Source organism: Sceloporus occidentalis, unplaced genomic scaffold, assembly GCF_023333645.1.
Source record: "Sceloporus occidentalis isolate IW3139 unplaced genomic scaffold, rSceOcc1.0.p SCAF_148, whole genome shotgun sequence".
Taxonomy (NCBI): Eukaryota; Metazoa; Chordata; class Lepidosauria; order Squamata; family Phrynosomatidae; genus Sceloporus; species Sceloporus occidentalis.
This window is the reverse complement of record NW_028317128.1, coordinates 1025222-1043697: the sequence shown is the minus strand read 5'-3', so window position 1 is coordinate 1043697 and position 18476 is coordinate 1025222. Positions and strand designations below refer to the sequence as shown.

At 45.7% G+C, this 18476-nt stretch overlaps 1 protein-coding gene and 1 non-coding gene across 2 annotated transcripts in view; both read right to left on the bottom strand.

The window, feature by feature from the left end:
- Positions 1-18476, bottom strand: part of LOC149280718 (brother of CDO-like) — a 77314-nt gene that overhangs the window by 42192 nt on the left and 16646 nt on the right. The window lies entirely within an intron of this gene.
- TRNAE-CUC (transfer RNA glutamic acid (anticodon CUC)) lies at positions 5583-5654 on the bottom strand. Its single transcript has one exon. It is a non-coding gene; the product is annotated as a tRNA-Glu (tRNA).

Here is an 18476-nt window from a genome sequence, read left to right as displayed (position 1 = left end):
ACATTTATGCTTTTCTTGGCTGTTCTCGGCTCGGCCAATAAACTGCGAAAGTGGGGACGTGTGCTGTAAAATGTCAGTGACGCAACGTAACCAAAAAGGTGGCCGGAGTCCCGTCTGGCGGCTGCCGCGGCGATAGTGAAGATAATTATATTCGTTTTTGCCCCTCGGGGGGGGGTAATTCACTGCACTCCACTGTTAATTTCCATATAAAATGTGCTTATTTTCCTTGTAGTGAATTTGAGTTTACCTGGGGAGGAATAAATGCCTTTTTTAATAGTTTTAAAGGAAAATCACTTATGATACCAAGAAAACATGTCCGTCAGGTGCCCAGATGTTCGCGCGGCGCACGGTCTACTGGAGCATCTCGTATAAAAAAGATTTCACAACGTCAGCCGCGGTATTTTACAGGGTTGGTTTTGGGGAGGGTGAAGCCAGGTTGCTTTTCAGGAGAGCCTGGCAAGGGTTGCAGTGTGAAGGACGTCAGGGTCTGTCCTTGTAATCCAGCTGTAGAGATTCCCGGCTGCTCCTCAGCATCAGGCCTTGGGACCCGTCAGCGAGCGGGGGTTACCTGCGCCTGCGCGCTGCTGGGTGATGCCCAAAATCAGGGGACCTGGGGCGCTTTTGCTACCCAAATTACTGCCCCCCCCCGCATTTTAGTCCTTGCCAGGTACAGGTCACATCTGTCACACTTCACAGCTGCCGAGTATAATAATGTCAGCCGGGGAGGGAATTCGACAGCAAACCCCATAGTCGGGGGCTTTATCAAATTCAACGAAGATCAGGAACTCATCATAGACTGAACTCTGTAGAGGGGAGAGAGACCGGTGTCCAAGGGAGTCAGCTGAGCATCATGGGAGTTGTAGTTTTGCAGCAGCTCTTAGCAGAGCTGGGTCCCGGTGGCTCCATGGTGCCCTCTGTGCACTTTGTTAGGGACAGAGCACGTTCTTTTGGGATACATTCGTGGAGGAAGAGAAGCGTTTCTGCGCCTTTCAGGGCACTTCCGCAAAAAGGGCGGAGCCATGGGGATAGGCTCTCCTCCATTCCTCCAATCGGGAGAGAGAGAGTTTGCCCAAAAGTCTGGCCTTTTGTGGACGTGCACCGGAGCAGCAGAGGAAGAAAGAAGATGCCAGCCGATGGAGAAGGTCGGGAGACATTGCGAGAGTAAACAAGAGTGTGAGAGAGAGCATGAATTAGTAAATCATATAACAATGGATATAGGCGTGGTTTTGGTGGGTGTGGTTTTGGTGTAGGGGGTGGGGAGTAACTATGACTCTCTTAAGGTAGCCAAATGCCTTGTCATCTAATCAGTGACGCGCATGAATGGATGAACGAGATTCCCACTGTCCCTACCTACTATCTAGCGAAACCACAGCCAAGGGAACGGGCTTGGCGGAATCAGCGGGGAAAGAAGACCCTGTTGAGCTTGACTCTAGTCTGCAACTGTGAAGAGACATGAGAGGTGTAGGATAAGTGGGAGGCCCCCGCTCGCGGGGTGCCGCCGGTGAAATACCACTACTCTTATCGTCAAAGTGAAGAAATTCAATGAAGAGGGGGTGGGGCAGCATTTCATCCTTGGACCCAGACAGCACGATGAGTTGTTTGTCCAGGCCACCTGGAAGTGCCTCCAATTGCCCGTCTGCTACGATTTGCCCCTGGCTCCCGGGGTGATTGGGCAGATTCTCGAGGTTCTTACCCCAGTCTCAGGATCTCGGGATGGATGGGCAGATTTTCAGGATCACACAGTCTCCTCTCATTTAATGATATCTGAGCGTCCCGATTGGTGCTTTTCTCCCTGCTAAATCACAGCTTAGAATCCCTGCTTGAATACAGGTGACTCCATTCAGAATATCTTCATGGTTTCCATAACAACCGTTATTAGAGCCATTCGGCCTCCACCATGAGCGAGCCACTCCAACAGGGTCCGTGTGATGAGGTATTAAAGGGTTAACATATGAAGAATCCCTTGATATATAAAAATTCTCATAAAAAACATTAATTTCTACAAATGGACAGAAATATTCGCTTTTGCCTCATGTCCTCCTGCGCATGCAATGCTGCACTGTGTTGTTCCCCATCCTCACTCGGCGCCCCCCCCTCGCTGATTGTACGGGGTTTTGTTGGTTTCTTCTAGGGCTGCAACTAACGATTATTTTAATAATCGATTAGTTGGCCGATTATTTTTTCGATTAATCGGATAAAAAAAACCAATATGCAAATTTTTCGTTTATTTAAAATAATTTAATGAACTGGATGTTAAAAACAACTTAAAATTTACATTAACGTTCTTATTTTGTTATGATGTAATAAAAAACAATATTTTCAAAGTATAGGAACCCAAACACAATATTTATCAAACTAGTTTTAATACCTAAACCACTCACTTTGCCCCAGCACTCACTTTGCACCCTGCCCCAGCACTCACTTTGCACCCTGCACTTTGCCCCAGCCCAGGCACTAGGCACCCAGTCTCCCATTCTGCCCTGCACCCAGCCCTGCACCCACATTCTGCCCTGCACCCACATTCACACCCTGCCCTGCACCCCCACTCTGCCCTGCACCCAGTCTCCCACTCTGCCCTGCACCCAGACTCACACTCTGCCCTGCACCCACACCCCCACTCTGCCCTGCATCCCCACTCACACCTAGCCCTGCACCCAGTCTCCCACTCTGACACTCGCACATAGCCACTCGCACATAGAGAATCACTTACCTCAGCTATGGACTCGTTCCACTTCCAACCTTCAAGAAGTTGAAAACTTTATTCAAACGGCAGACCAACATTGAAGCGCGTCACGTAGCTCAAAGAAGGTGGAGACTGCAGAGCGCGTAGCAGAAGCCGGGAAACGCTCGCGGAGGAGGTAAAACGAGCCGAGTTCTCCAACAACTAATCGATCACTCGATTAATCGATAACGGAAATTGTTGACAACGATTTCCGTTATCGATTATTATCGATATTATCGATTCGTTGCTTCAGCCCTAGTTTCTTCCCAAATTCAGTTGAGTTGAGTCAGGAAATAAAGCCGCGGGCTCCGTGCACGGACCCCTAGGGCCCAGACACGTCCCCCTGTTTTACGGCCCCCTGTCTGAATCCCAGCTCTTCAGTGACCGGACCATAAACACCGGCACACAATACAGAGAGCCGAGGGGATGCTTCCTGCTCCAAAGCTTAATGAGAGACTTTTCACCGGAGACAAGTAATTTATGTGCCCTTTGGGCAGAAGACAAAAGAGACACTCAGGAAAGAGCCTTTTAATCATGAAAAAGCCGCTTGGGTCCCGACACGTCCAGTTCCACGCGGAGAAAAGAATTCGGCCGCTGCATCAAATGTCTGCGAACAGAGCCCCGCACTCCTCGCTGGCGCGTCAAGGGTTAAAGCGGTGCAGCAAGATAACAGAAATGGCTGCACAGGATACTTAAATGTAACAGAAAAGAAAATGTCACGGAGAGGAGAAGACGCTGGGATCTACGAAGAGCTTCGTGAAATATTAAAAGCTGATGGGGGGGGTGAGGATGGCTGCGCCCGACGCGTTTCGCACACAGAAGCCTAAGCAGCGCTTTAACATCCGAGAGGTTTTTCCCGCGCGGATCAGAACACCAATTAGGGACGGACTCGGATACCCCATAACCGTATTTAAATATTTAAATGGAGCTTCCCTCCCCCCGGCCCCCTCCCCATATTCTGGGGCCACTGATAAAAGTTGCACGGATCCGTCTGCTCTCCATCGGCCTGCGCATTCCCCTCTTTTTTTTTTCTCCAGTTTCTTTCCCTTAATTCTATTTTTTACTTTTTTCCCCACTAATACGACTTAATTATTTTTATTCATTTTCTTATATAGCACCATCATATTCCGTAGCGATGTACGATGGCGAAATTTAACATGTGGCCAAATATCGAGCTGCTCTGCTACAAAGAACGCTAAAAGCTGAGGGTGATGTGATTTTTATGTCCACCCCCCTCGAGCATAAAGAATTGGGAACGAGTCGGATCTTTAAAATAACAAGTTTTTCTTTTTGTGCCAGCGGAGTCTCGGCGCGTCTCGTTGCAGACGACGTTTTTTTCCCGGGGGTCTAATAACTCGTCTGAAACGCGCACCTGCATCCTTACGCGTCTCGTTGCGATCCTCCGACGTCTCGTAACGCGATCTCGGTAACAGGTGTGAAAGGCGTTTCGGAACCGTCACCATCACACCTTTTAGCATAAATATGTCCATTGATGGAAACCACCTATAGCTTGTTTTTTTTGTTCTGGAGATATTGGGTTAGAAGATAAAGCTGAGATCAGTGGCAGCTCGTGGCAGAGCCAGCATTGTCAACAATGTGTTTATTTTAATTCATAAACACTGTTACATACGACTATTAAATGTTTACACCTGTAAAAATGTATAATTTGGGAAAAGTGACAGATTAAGAAAAGTGGACATGAAGAGAGTATGCTCTGTGGAATAGGAAAGTATATGCTACATACCTCCCAAGTGTCCCTGTTTAGTTTGGCCAGTCCCTCCTGTGCCATGTTTCCTCTCTTGATGCCCGTCTCTCCTCCCCTGATGCCCCTCTTTTCTAGGAGGTCAGAATGTTTGCTGGGTATGAGGGTATCGCAGGCTTATACAGCCTTAAAAGCCCCAATAATGTGTATAGAAACAGCAGGGACTGTATACTGGCCCATTAACAATCTTTTTTGATAATGTTTCCATTAATTAAAAGTCATCTAAGATTTTCATAAAACCTAGGGATGCACCGAAATGAAACTTCTGGACTGAAACCGAAAAAATTCAGGATTCACTTGGCCCAAACCGAAAATGAACCCCCTCCTTAAAAAAAAATAAAAAAATAACCACACTTTTATTAAAAGTAAGTAAAACACCAAAATGGGACAAAAAATGCAAAAACAATATTAATATATATATGATTGTTAACAGCAATCACACTGCTATCATGCCCAGGCAACAAGTACATGCTAGAATTTGGGCATGATAGGAGTGTTATTTCAATAACAATATTACTTATATGATTGTTAGAAGCAATCACACTCCTATCATGTAAAGTCAGCCAGTACATGCTGGAATCTAGGTATGCCTGGGCATGATAGGAGTCTGATTGCTGTTGACAATCAACAATATATAGTTATTGCATTTTTTTGTCCGATTTTGGTGTGTTACTTACTTTTAATAAAAAAGATTAACACACCAAAAAAAAAACAATATTATATCTATATATAACAGGAATCACACTCCTATCATGCCCAGGCAGCCAGCACATGCTGGAACCTCTACCTGAACTGCAGATCTTTCACTCACAGACTTCTGCAGGGGACCTGCTGCTTCATCTCGAACTTCTCTGGCCACACCCCCAGGGGAAGAAGGAACGGAGCAGAGTCATGTGACGTGCATTCACGTGACTCCGCTGGGTTCCTGCTTTTCCCCTGCGTTTTTTGCCGATAATGCCCTTTTCGGCCGATCTATTTTGGCCACTGATATATTTCGGCCACCGATATATCGGTGCATCCCTATTATAAAAATGTTTTTTTCATTACAAAATGCTAATTGTTAAGCGTTTCGCTGATGATGTGAAAATAAAACTGATGTTCCCTGACCGGGAATCGAACCCGGGCCGCGGCGGTGAGAGCGCCAAATCCTAACCACTAGACCACCAGGGATTTGTGCCTCATGTGTTTTCTACACATTCATCTCTGGTCACATTCTGTGCCCCTCTACCCCCTTTTGTAGGAGGTCAGAATGTTTGCTGGGTATGAGGGTATCGCAGGGTTCTACGGCCCTAAAATCCCCGATAATGTGTATAGAAACAGCAGAGACTGTAAACTTGGCCTTTAACAAGCTTTTTTTTTAAACAATGTTTCCATAAATTTAAAGTCATCTAAGATTTTCATAAAATATTTTTTCATTACAAAATGCTAATTATTAAAAGTTTTGCTCATGACGTGAAAATAAAAACGACCTTCCCTGACCGGGAATCAAACCCGGGCCGCGGCGGTGAGAGCGCTGAATCCTAACCACTAGACCACCAGGGTATTGTCCTGGTCTCCTTTCCAAAACCCTGATCCACCACCCCAATGCCCTTCTCCCTATCCCGATCCCCCTCTCCTCCCCTGATGCCCCTCTTTCCTCCGCTGATGCCCCTCTTTTCTAGGAGGTCAGAATGTTTGCTGGGTATGAGGGTATCGCAGGGTTCTACTGCCCTAAAAGCCCCGATAATGTGTATAGAAACAGCCGGAAACGGCTTTATAAATTAAACTGTAAATAAACCGCATTATTCTTCTAAATGCCCCACTCAGTTACACAAATACCCCGTCGTGCCTCATGTGCTTTCGACCCAATCATCTCTGGGCACCTTCTCTACTACTCTACCTGCGCATTCTGTGCATTATTACTAAGAAACATGAATTTAACAAATAATGAGCCCCGGGCACGTTGGTCCGTATCCTTGGGGGGGCATTTAATTCCGGTTAAAAAACTCTATTTTCCCAGGAGAAGGAGGGCAACGTGAAGGGTTAATGACCTCTGGTAACCCCCAGCATGACTCATTCCGTATAGTAAGAGGCTTGTGCCTGCGCAACGTCATCCCGAGACACGTAACTGGAAAAGACATATTTATTTATAAAAAGATTACATTTAGTTACACGCTACTCTCTCCTCCGTCCCGAGAGACCCTGCTTCACCGCGCTCCGGCGTAGGTTTCTGCGTGGGCCCCCGTTAACCCCCTGCGCAGCGTAATCACGATCACGTATGTTAAACACAGGACTTCTTACGCGTGTCATTATATATATAACATAACCACATGTGAGCGCTCGCTAAACCAGGCGATGGGCATCTCGAACGTTAAAGGAGCAGGCAACTTCGGGCACGTTAGTGTCTGTGGACTACAACTCCCACAATCCCTCGCCAGCTGGACGGGCTGTCAGTTATTCCTTCAGGCAGACAAATTCCTGTTTCTATCTTTGATGACTGAGAATCGCAATTCTATTCCGTTTTCTTTGCCGTAATCTTTCCCCCAATGTTTAAAAGTCATTTTCCAATTTGTGAATTTATAATTTAAGAATATATTGTCATGGAATCAATAAAATCGGGACTGTCCAAGGAAAACCAGGACCGCTAGGAGGTATGTCTATATTACAAAAATAATATAATATAATATTGGATTTTAATTTTGATGGCCCCTCAAAGGAGGCAGGAAAGGGGTATATCCAGGTTATGGAGGCATGGCTACCCCCCCAAACAACTGAAAGTCCGTTCCTCCATACACTTTAATTAGCCAGAGAGTCCGTCTGGGTGATTAAGACTGAGTCATTCTATTGTTCCCCACAGGCAGTATGATAAGGAGTCGGGGTGTTTAGTAGATCGGGGGTCAGATATCAGAGCGAGAATCATACAAATGGCTGATATGCAGCTGCCTGAAAACTTTATATTATGGGGCAAAAACTGGTTTGAATCGAGCCTCGAGGCGTTATATGGAAAGTTGTTATTATGTAGAATGAATCGTATTCCCTGAAAACGAGGCTCCCGGTAATGATAAGAGTATTAAATACCAAAATATACATTCAGCATGAACACACGACTCAAACCTTAATCAGTCGTTGGTCTCGTCTTAGATTCAGGAGCCGGATGTCTATCCCGCGCATGTTTAATCCCCTCACTGTATTACCCTCTACCGCTTCCGCTGGGAGGCTGTTCCACTTATCTACCACCCTCTCAGTAAAGTAAAACCTCCTTCCGTTCCATCTCAGCCTCTGATCCTCTCAATTTAGATGATCTCCTTACTGTGAAATAAACTTCCCTTCTGTACAGATCCATCCGCTCTCCCCACCACCCCCAGCAAGAATAAACTGAGAAGTGAAGTGGGGTAATCCCTGTGAGAGGCCTCATCGGTCTTCTGTCTAAACCAACGTTTATCTTCCGTTTTGTTTTAATCGTTTTAATCCAGAGATCGGACACAAAAGAAATGTGTATTTTCTGTCAGTCGGACCGATCCTTTATAATAAAACTTTAATCTTAGCAGGGGGGGTGCTAATTGGTTCAGAGCTTTCCTTCATTCTTCGCTCTCCTCTCTGATTGGCCGACGGCCTCTTTGAGGATTCTGGGAGATAAAGTCCTGTTTACTTTGGATTTTTCTGATCAAAGGTCTTTTCAAACGAGGCCTTTCAGACCCTTTGTGTCTCAGAGACCCGCATTATCACCCAAATCCGTAAAACCCACAGTAACCACCTTCAACCACAGCAGCCCTAATACCTAGAACAACCAGCATGCGGAACACCAGCCATAACACCTAGAACAACCAGCGTGCGGAACACCAGCCCTAACACCTAGAACAACCAGCCCTAACACCTAGAACAACCAGCGTGCAGAACACCAGCCCTAACACCTAGAACAACCAGCCCTAATACCTAAAACAACCAGTGTGCAGAACACCAGCCGTAACACCTAGAACAACCAGCCCTAACACCTAGAACAACCAGCGTGCAGAACACCAGCCCTTACACCTAGAACAACCAGCCCTAACACCTAAAACAACCAGTGTGCAGAACACCAGCCCTAACACCTAAAACAACCAGCGTGCAGAACACCAGCCCTAACACCTAGAACAACCAGCCCTAACACCTAGAACAACAGCGTGCAGAACACCAGCCCTAACACCTAGAACAACCCGCCATAACACCTAGAACCACCAGCCCTAACACCTAGAACAACCAGCGTGCGGAACACCAGCCCTAACACCTAGAACAACCAGCCCTAATACCTAGAACAACCAGCGTGCAGAACACCAGCCCTAACACCTAGAACAACCAGCCCTAACACCTAGAACCACCAGCCCTAACACCTAGAACAACCAGCGTGCGGAACACCAGCCCTAACACCTAGAACAACCAGCCCTAATACCTAGAACAACCAGCGTGCAGAACACCAGCCCTAACACCTAGAACAACCAGCCCTAACACCTAAAACAACCAGTGTGCAGAACACCAGCCCTAACACCTAGAACAACCAGCCCTAACACCTAGAACAACCAGCGTGCAGAACACCAGCCCTAACACCTAGAACAACCAGCCCTAACACCTAAAACAACCAGTGTGCAGAACACCAGCCCTAACACCTAGAACAACCAGCCCTAATACCTAGAACAACCAGCGTGCAGAACACCAGCCCTAACACCTAGAACAACCAGCCCTAACACCTAAAACAACCAGCGTGCAGAACACCAGCCCTAACACCTAGAACAACCCACCATAACACCTAGAACAACCCACCATAACACCTAGAACAACCAGCGTGCAGAACACCAGCCCTAACACCTAGAACAACCAGCCCTAACACCTAAAACAACCAGCGTGCAGAACACCAGCCCTAACACCTAGAACAACCAGCCCTAACACCTAGAACAACCAGCGTGCAGAACACCAGCCCTAACACCTAGAACAACCCGCCATAACACTTAGAACAACCAGCCCTAACACCTAGAACAACCAGCGTGCAGAACACCACCCCTAACACCTAGAACAACCCGCCATAACACCTAGAACAACCAGCATGTGGCACACCAGCCATAACACCTAGAACAACCAGCGTGCGGAACACCAGCCCTAACACCTAAAACAACCAGCCCTAATACCTAGAACAACCAGCGTGCAGAACACCAGCCCTAACACCTAGAACAACCAGCCCTAACACCTAAAACAACCAGCGTGCAGAACACCAGCCCTAACACCTAAAACAACCAGCGTGCAGAACACCAGCCCTAACACCTAGAACAACCCACCATAACACCTAGAACAACCAGCCCTAACACCTAGTACAACCAGCGTGCAGAACACCAGCCCTAACACCTAGAACAACCAGCCCTAACACCTAAAACAACCAGCGTGCAGAACACCAGCCCTAACACCTAGAACAACCCGCCATAACACCTAGAACAACCAGCCCTAACACCTAAAACAACCAGTGTGCAGAACACCAGCCCTAACACCTAGAACAACCACCCCTAACACCTAGAACAACGAGCGTGCAACACACTAGCAAGTTTTTTTATACTATCCCACTACCCTCTACACACACACACACACACACACACACAAACGGCCTAATGCGTTCCAGATGGGGATATCGTCCGGCCTTGGAGTTGGCTGCCATTGCCAGAGCCGCGCAGGGTGAGGGGCAAATAAAACACAAGTCCGGGGAGGTGTTTTTTTTTCAACATTTTCTAATTCACACTTAAAATAATTGCCTTTTTTATTGCAGCATTAATGGGCGAGGACCCTCCATACTGTGCCGCAAAGCCACTCAGCCACTCAGCCACTCGCCGATTCACAAATCCATTGTCTGGAGAGTTCTGTTGAGTTCCTGGGCTCCAACCACTCTCCTGGACCCCTCAGCTCTCTATGGACTTAAGAAAGAATGAGGGGTTATTTTTTATATATATTTTATATATTTTTTTGGTTATACCTTTTAATAAACATATTAATAAAAGTCATGTTTTAGGGTGGGGTTATAATAAGGGTATTTTTTGATCCCGGGAACGGGATTGGTTTGTTTGTAGTTGTAACTTACCCTTGTCCCCGCTGGGGCATTATTTTGGAATTGTATTCTCATACTTGGGGACTCTCAGGGTTTCCGCCCCAGCCTCAGTGTCTCTGGGCTGCAGGAACCAATCCACAAAAAACTTAGCAATGAAGGAGATATCTTAAGGGGAGGAATAATCCTGCAGATGCTGAGGATGGCTGCTCCCACTCCGTTAGTAATACACACAGTACTGTGCAAAAGTTTAGGCAGGCGTGAAAAAAATTCTGTGAAGAATTCTTTAAAAAATATGTTAATAAAAAAATCTAAATCAATATTTTGTGACCGCCCTTTGCCTTCAAACCAGCGTCCGGTCCTCTAGGTACACTCACTCACAGACAGACTCGAAGACGCAGAGATCAGGGCTCTCTGGGGGCCAAACCATCACTTCCAAGACTCCTTGTTCTTCTTTACGTTGAAGATAGTTCCTACTGGCTGCGGTTGTATGTTTGGGGTCATTGTCATGGTACAGAATTAATTTAGGGCCAATCAGATGCCTCCCTGATGGTATCGCGTGATGGATCAGTATCCGCCTGTACTCAACATTGAGGAGCATCGAGGAGACCATTAATTCTGACCAAATCCCAACTCCAGCTGTGGAAATGCAGCCCCAAACCTGCAAGGGAACCTCCACCATGCTTCACTACTGCCTGCAAGCCCTTCTTCTTGTACCGCTGTCCGGCCCTTCGGCAAACAAACTCCCTTTTGCCTTGTTTACTCTACGTAGGTATGGCTTTTTAAGCCCCAAGTCCTCTACTAAGACCTTTTCTGAGCAGACGTCTGCGGACAGTAGATGGGTGTCCGCGGGTTCCACCGTTTTCTGCCAATGCTGAGCCGATGGCACTGCTGGACATCTTCTGATTAAAAAGGGAGGTAAGCATGATGTGTCCTTCATCCGCCGCACCTTGGCTGACCTCTGTGTCTCCCAACCTCAACATCGCTGTTTCTTTGTGAATCTTCAAATGAGCTTGAACAGAATATCTGGAAACCCCTGTGTGCCTTGAAATTTCTGCCTGGGAGAGACCTGACTGTAGTAGCCTCGACTCCCGGGCTAGGCCTGCAAGAACGCACAAACCTTTCCCCCAATAAAGACACGACAACCATAGATTTTTTGGGTGTAAAAGGCCACAGCCGAAATTTATTTAAATGCAGGCCATTGCCACGCAGACCTAAAACCAAAAATAGGTGCGTTAACAGGACAATGACCAACACACTGAACAATAAATAACATAAATTAACATAATTCAACATTAACCATTTAATGTAAACCATCCCAAGCTTACCAGGTTATCCAGGAACCACACAGGGAAGGACATACCGAGATGCCCAAACCCAAACCTAAGGTTCCCAGTTCCACCGACCAGGAAACCTCCCAAAACCAATGCTCTCCCATCAGCATTAACCCCCTAGATACCTGGTAAGCTTACGCACGACCGTGACAACAAACACACACCAGAAGAACACAACACACAAAAGGAACAGGGAGGGAGGGTGGGACAAACAGTGAGTGGTAGGTGAGACAAAATGGAGACTGCTCCACTGGCGCCAAACCCCTAAATAGCCCACCATTAACCCCTCCCCCCACATTCAAAAAATGCCGTCAGGACCTATCCCTGCTCGGCACACAGTCAACGGCCCACTAAGGCCCATTCTGAGCACCGTGGGCTTCATTCCTGAAAAGGTATCACTACCTTGCGTGTTGTTGCTGTGCTCAGTGTTATCATGGCTTTTGGCATTAAACTGACCTTGTTAGTCTGGCTGTTCCTCACCCAGTTTTATTCCTCCTTCACAGCCATTCCTGTTTAAGTTAATGATTGTGCTTCAACCTACATATTAAATCGATGATCATTAGCACCTCTTTAGTATATTTTTTAACCCCTGACTGTGTGCGAGTGCACCTAGAAGAATTGACGCTGTTTTGTAGGCAAAGGGTGGTCACATCAAATACTGATGTGATTTATATTTTTCTTCTGTTCACCTAATTTGCATTTTGTTAAATGATAAAAATAATGTTTTTTTAAACCCTTCTTACTTTACAGCATTTTTTTTACTCCTGCCTAAAACTTTTGCACAGTACCGTGTATGTACTGTAAACACGATTGTAAACGTTTATTTAGTGGGTTCTGCCGAATTCCCCAAACCATTGAAAATCCCTCCTAAAATAATTTTTATTTAATTTCCTCAATTGTATAATGTAACATGTGGAGTAACCGCCACGCGTGCAAATCGCTCAGTGGATCCGGCGAGCGGAAAATTCCTCTTTGTAACGCGTTTATTTGGTTGACTACCAAGGATCGCACCTTTTAACGGTCGACATGTGTTTGCCGGCCGGTGATTTGCATAGTCCGACACACTGATTTATCGAGTGCTTGGACACCCTGCATGAGGCATTTTTATTTTTTACGATTTCATTTTCAATTTCCCAGAATCCTCCATTTGGCAAGAAGGATAAAATTTTAATGGAAAATAAAGCCAGACATTTTCCTGTTCCTGGCAAAAAAAGGCCTGGCATATGCTAAATATCAGGTTACTCTCTCTGAAGAGTGAGAGGAGTATCTTCCCAGCGGGGGCACATAGAGATATACACGGGGTGGCTTCAACCGAGACTCAACACAGAAACCCAGAACCCGCCGGCGGATCGGCCCCATCCGGCCCCCGTCTAGTCGCCCGTTTCTCCTGCTGTAACGACTCAAAATTTAATCAGTCGCTGGTCTCGTCTTAGATTCAGGAGCCGTATGTCTATCCCATGCATGTTTAATCCCCTCGCTGTATTACCCTCTACCACTTCTGCTGGGTGGCTGTTCCACTAAGGAAGAACTACATAGTGTTTATGGGCAGGCTGGGGACATAAGAGCTCTGCGGCCCATTGAGTGGTAGAGCTACTGGGAGCCTGATCATCCAATAGGGGAATCACCCCCCATTTATGTGGTAAATGGACTACTATCACCGCAGATTTACCACCCCAGGGCAGAATCCCCCACCCCAGGATCCAATTGTCAATCTCATTGTTACTGTTACTTATTGTAACAGCTCTACGGAATCTGCTGGCGCTATAAGACTAAACGTAACATAATGATCTATAGACCTGCATTGTCCATCCGTGGCCCTTACACCCCCCTCTTTACCCCCACAGCTGGAATCGAAGCCGTGCATTGGGTCAGTAAATGAGCTGAAGTTTCGCCCCTGGATGCTTTGAGTCTCCATGAAATCCCTTACAAAAAAAATACTGCAGTTTTTTGGACATGAAAAAACTGCAATACTGCACTTTTACTGCAGTATTACTTCACATTTACTGCACTTTTACTGCATTTGTACTTCACTGTACTGCAGTTGTACTGCAGTTGTTTTTGTACGGAAGTACAAATGCAATAAAGCTACAGTACTTTGAAGTACAACTGTAGGTTTGCAGTATAAAAAAAAAAGTGCAGTAAATGTGCAGTAATACTGCAGTAAAAGTGCAGTATTGCAGTTTTTTCATGTCCAAAAAACTGCAGTATTACTTCAGAAAAAAGTGCAGTAATTTTTCGTAAGGGATACTTTAGAATCATAAATACAGATGAATGACTTATTGGCCATTTTGATGAACGTTTGGTTTCCATGGGGCTGACATATAATGTAGAGCAGCGAGCTGCCTGCGGAGGTCACCCGACGGCACCGGCTGTGAGTCGTTCCTCTTCTGCCAAGTATGGCAGCTGCGTCCACGGCTGTCGGGATCACGCTGGCACCGGCCCCGACGCACCTCACACGAGCCGATCCGTCAGCTGCCAGCTGGGTTCTGTGCCGAGATTTCTGGCTGCGCGACGTGGGTGTTCCAGCCGTTTACTGACATATAGAGAGAGAGCGGTTACACAGGGGTTAAACACTGGGGCAGATTGCTGTAAGGTGCAGGAGACAAATGGGCAATAAATTGGCCAATGACAGCCCATTTTCAAAATACATTTTCCTCTCCAATATCTTATAGGCGAGGACCTGCGAATATTTATATAACTTAGAAGAATGGAGTTTATTTGCCCCGTTTAATTTATAAAGCCGTTTCCTGCTGTTTCTATACACATTATCGGGGCTTTTAGGGCCGTAGAACCCTGCGATCCCCTCATACCCAGCAAACATTCCCACCTCCTAGAAAAGAGGGGCATCAGGGGAGGAGAGAGGGGCATCGGGGGAGGAGAGAGGGGCATCAGGAGAGAATAACAGGCCATCGTGGGGAGGATAGAGGGGCATAGGGGAGGAAAGAGGGGCACAGGGAAGGAGATTGGGGCATCATGGGAGGAAAGAAGGGCACAGATGAGAAAAACAGGGCATCCAGGGAGGAAAGAGGGGCACAGGGGAGGAGAGCAGGGCATCAGGGGAAGAAAGAAGAGGACAGGGGAGGAAAGAGGGGAACAGGGGGAGTGGGGCATCAGGGGAGGAAAGACGGGGACAGGCATTCACCCTAAAACCATGTGATCGTGGGAAGAACTTCTCGATGGGGGCACGCGGCTTTCTTCTACGGCCTTAATCTCGCTCTGTACAGAAATCTTATTCGCCTCTAATACTTCTAATTAACGAGCATCCTCCATTGCCCCTTTTAAGAAAGGGTTAATGGGGTTTCCTGCTACTTCACACCTCTGGGTAAAGGGCCCTTGGGAGCCCCCTCCCTCCGACAGCTGGAGGGGAATATTCACACAAACACGGTCTCCGGCCTTTAAATACACATCGGCCGGGGCTTCCCCTGTTGTCTTTGACATCAGAAGCTAAGCCCGATCTAAATAAACACAGAGAGAGGTTTCTCTGCCCTCGGCGGGACCCGCCAGGAACATGTGTTTCCAATAACACCTCTCCGTATTTATAGATGCGCCTCCCTGGGCTCCAACCCAGAGCTAGACGGGGGAGACTGGGGGGGGGGGGAGAGGAGCAGCATGAGGTTAGCGAAATACCCTGGGGGGCAATTAGTTGACCCATTTGTTTCATACGCAGAAACATGTTTGTTTATGCGATGTTTATACGACCGGATACAAACACGTAGAATTTCACTGTATTGGCCCAATTATCGGGCTCCGTACCTCTAAGACTGAGGATTCAGAGAAAAAAAAACATGGATTTCTGGTTTAATACCTTTCGCAGCAATTTTTTTCTGAAGGAAGTCACCTGTATTCAAGCAGGGATTCCAGCTGTGATCGGGATGCTCTGATACCATTAAATCAGAGAAGATGAAGGAGTCGGCTGCAGACTTTGTGACCCTGAGAACCTACCGATTCCCCCCCTGAGACTGGGGTAAAAACCCTGTGGATCTGCCCATTTACCCTGACATTGGGGTGAAAAAAACTAAAACCAAAAATCTACCCTTATACTCGAGACTGGGGTAAAAACCCTGGGAATCTGCCCATTCACCATTCATGTGTTAATGATGTAAAACAGAAACCTTTTTTTCTCTATGGCAACAACCTCAGAATGCTTTCCCATGTGTCACATGACAATTAAGCATTCCCTAAAAAAAATATGCATGACAAAATTTGACAAAGAGTTATTCCCAGGGAGGGTTTGGGTTCTCAGCAGGACTTAGTTAATATTTAATGAACAAAACTGGCCAGCGGGGGCCGCGGGAAAAGGGGGGCAGCTGCCCCAGGTGCCACAAGGTAATGTGTGCCCCTGCCCCCCTTTCCATCTCCGGTTGTGACATCATCACGGGGCGAGATCTCTGATCCTGCCCCTGGCACCAAGAACCCAAGTTACGGCTCTTCTGGCCTAGACCGCAGGGGTCGGCACCAACATTGCTCATGGCGGACATTTACTGGGGTCTATGGCGGACACTTTGCCCATCCCTGCGAGACCGGTGGACCACCTCAACCGGGTCGGAGTATATAGACGGCGGAAAAAAAGGAAATGTTGGAGGCTTTGATGGAAAAGATGTACATTTAGGGGAAATAATCTAATTCAGACTGGAACCCCCCAGCGCTGACCGCCCCCAGACCCAGGGATAATGCAGAGTCACCCAAGCTAAGCCTTCATCAGAAGCAGGACCAGGAAAGGTCATTGTTCTATGGAAGCCTTGGTGTGAGAGGGCTGGACTCGCTTAGCGCTGTGATCGACAAAGCACGGAGCGTCCACATTGAGTGAAGGCGGTCACATCAAAGGGCTCATCCATCCAGTCCATGGGAGAACAAGGCAGAAAATGACATCAGACCCCCCCCCCACCCCCCATACAGGTGGCGGACCCTTCATATACTCCAGACACAAAAGACACGGCTGGCTCTGTGAATAGAGTTTATGAACTTCCCTTCCGTGACGCGGCCCTTTCAGCACCCCAAGCACTCCGTCCGCTCACAAAAAAAACTTTTATTTACCTAATAACTTTATTCTGGGTCACCCGCAAACTCTCCAGACAGCAAACGATGGAGTGACCCCCTTTACCCCTTTACATACTCTTCCCGGACCCACTATAATTTTTAGCAATTTATAAAATTTCCGTGTTCCATAGTTTTCTTCTTCTTTTTTTAAATATTTTTATATTGTAAGAATAAGAAAAATAATCGCAACAAGTACATTTTAATTTAAAAATATATTTAAATTGTAAATAATTTACTAAAATACAGTTTTTTTAATGTTCTTTGTTTATCTTACTGCTTTTTGTGCTAAACACTCATTTTCCAGAGTTTTAAATACTCTGCATAAGAAATGAGACAGATTAGATCTATGAAGACTCACGTTCCAAATTAATTTATTCATTAATTTTGGCACCTGATTAAAGGGAAAACACTTTTAATGATTTGCTTGGTTGCATTTAAATTTCAGCATTTTTTTCGGAATTTTTCCACATCAGAATTTAAAACAATAAATAAAATAAATAAATAAAATTAAATAATAATAAAAATTAATTAATAATAATTGTTTTATAATTAATATAGGTGGCTATTTCTAGAAGGTCACATAGTACGCTGAAATATAATGATGAAAATATTTTATTTTTTTTATTTTCAGTTAATGTCTGGTTATCTACCTAATTTAATTAATGGGAAGCGTTTAAATTAGTGTATATGTTATATTAATATTTATTCGAACAACTGTGCAGCTCTAAAAACCTAAATACCAATTGCCAGAGGTATAGAAAGCGAACGCTATTGTACATCGCTGCGGAATATGATGGCGCTATATAAATCAATAAATAATAATAAGAACATCGAAACTTCACCAGTTACAAGACAAGTTTCGAGTGCACAAAACAGATAATTAATTTGCAAATATCACTTAAATAATAATAAAAAAAGATATATTATCTATTATTTCTTAATGTAAAGCTGATTTTGAAAGTTGAGAAAAATTGAAATTGAAATTTTAAAATCTTCCGGCTGATCTGTTTAAGGTTCAAGCAAAGTTTTGGGTTTCCTGCCAGCTGGGAGTTGGAACAAAAAAAGGGGGGGAAACGGGAGAAGATTAAATATGAGATGTGAAAAGGGACTTCCTAAAAAAAAAATCAAAATACGCTGCTTGGTGTAGCGGGTTCGGCGGGGTAACGGGACGATTCACTGCCGTGTAACGGGGGATTTCCATAGCGATGTCAGAAATAATAACCAATTACCACGTCAGCGTGATACGGCCTTTAAGGGGGTTCCGCAATTCGCTCAGACCCAGAATCCTCAGCTAAAGTAACCGCTTGGCCCGTTAGAATGCATTATTACCAATAAACCGAAATTTATTATAGTATTGGGTAAAAAATCCTTTTTGAATCTGCTGTAAATGCCTTATGACTATAACATACATTATTAAATGTCCTCACTGTATTGGTCTCTACCACTTCTGCTGGGAGGCTGTTCCACTTATCCACCACCATCTCAGTCAGTGAAATTCCACATATAGTAAAAACACCTAAATCCTTTTTATGCTCCTTCTGTTGGATTTCTCCTAACATTTAACCATATTAACGTTTTTTAATAGAT